Source organism: Elephantulus edwardii, unplaced genomic scaffold, assembly GCF_000299155.1.
Source record: "Elephantulus edwardii isolate Elephantulus edwardi_28Jun2011 unplaced genomic scaffold, EleEdw1.0 scaffold00341, whole genome shotgun sequence".
NCBI classification, from domain to species: domain Eukaryota; kingdom Metazoa; phylum Chordata; class Mammalia; order Macroscelidea; family Macroscelididae; genus Elephantulus; species Elephantulus edwardii.
This window is the reverse complement of record NW_006400091.1, coordinates 25,157-26,745: the sequence shown is the minus strand read 5'-3', so window position 1 is coordinate 26,745 and position 1,589 is coordinate 25,157. Positions and strand designations below refer to the sequence as shown.

At 34.5% G+C, this 1,589-nt stretch overlaps 1 pseudogene; it reads left to right on the top strand.

Moving 5' to 3' along the window:
* Positions 1-452, top strand: part of LOC102875918 — a 9,730-nt pseudogene extending 9,278 nt beyond the window's left edge.
* Positions 453-1,589: the final 1,137 nt, after the last annotated feature.

Here is a 1,589-nt window from a genome sequence, read left to right as displayed (position 1 = left end):
TCTACGTTTATGTCTCTTGAAAAATGTATTTAATTAATATTACATATTAATCCTTACACATCATCATAGCTGACCCTTCAGGGGGTTTTCAGAGGCTGTAAATTGCACCTGAAGAGATAGTTCATCTTTCTCCAGTGAAGTGACTATCATGCCTTTGGTTGACAGTGCAACTCCTTACCATTATGACTCCAGAGCTCCCTGAGTACGTACATATGGACATATATATGTACATACCTCATTGCTATCAAATCAATTCTTATTCATAGACAATGTAGATATATGTGTGTGTGTGTACATATACATACACACACATATGATGTGATTGAACATGTGATCAGAAGATCTGAGATCACTAGGTCATCATCAATTTGTTTTGAAGATATTAAAAATATCTAATAGGCAAGTGGGTACAGATCTAAATTCAGTAGTGATTACCAAGGACTTACAAAAGGGTGGGGGAAAGGGAGATTCATTGTTCAGTGAACACTGAGCTTCTGTTAAAGTGAAGGGGGAAATGTGATATGGATGATGGAATGGTTTCACGAAATAAACACAATGCCTCTCAACTCTACTTGTAAAGAATGTTGAAACAGCTAACATTGTATTACATACATACCTACCACAATTTCAAACATTTATTTTCATTTTTATTGAAAATATATAAAGCAGAAAACACAATTTCAACACAATCTCCATGGACTGAATTGTGACATTTGAATACATTCTTCAAGCTAGACACATGCAGCCTCCTCAGCTGTTCTTTAGTCACTGCTGTTGTATATCTACGACACAACATTTACCAATTCAACATTTTGCAAGTGTAAAATTTATGGACACCAGTTAAATCGACTGACTATGCAATCCTTACTCTCAATCAATGCAATTTTTCCATTACCTTATACTGAAATTGAGTGTTCCATAGGCAATAACGATAGATACTTCTTTCCTCTTATCCTCTTATTTCCTACACTTAGCAAGCAACAGATTTTGAAAATTTCTCTACATTTACCCACACTCATGTTATTATATTAATGATATCTACGATTTTTGTCCTAGTATTCTCTTATTTTGTTCAGCTTAACATCTTTTTTTTTTCCAGTATAACATCTTTTCAAGCTCTATCCATGTAACATCTATTAAAGTTTAATTTCTTTTACTAGCTGAATATTATTCTACTGAGGTTATTTACCACATTTTTTAAAATCTGTTCATTCAGTAGAGGGCTCTGGTGACTCTGGGGTCTGCAGCAAGTTATGCTAACTCAAAGACTGCATGTCTATGGAAATTCAACCTACCAGCGACTCCAAGGTACAAAAATGGGTAATCGTTTCCCACATGAAGCATAGTCTTGGAAACCCACTGAAGAGTCAGTTATGATTTGGTTCTGACTCAATGGAAGTTAGTAGAATAGTTCATTTGTTGATGAGACTTTAGGTGGTTCCATGTTTGGGCTATTTTGAATAATACTGTAATGAACATTGGTGTTCACAAGTATGTTTGCATCACTGATTTTTTGTTTTTTTTCTCTCTCATCTGTTGCGTACATGTGTTCCAAGTCAGAGAATTAATGAGTTATTTGATAGTTCTAT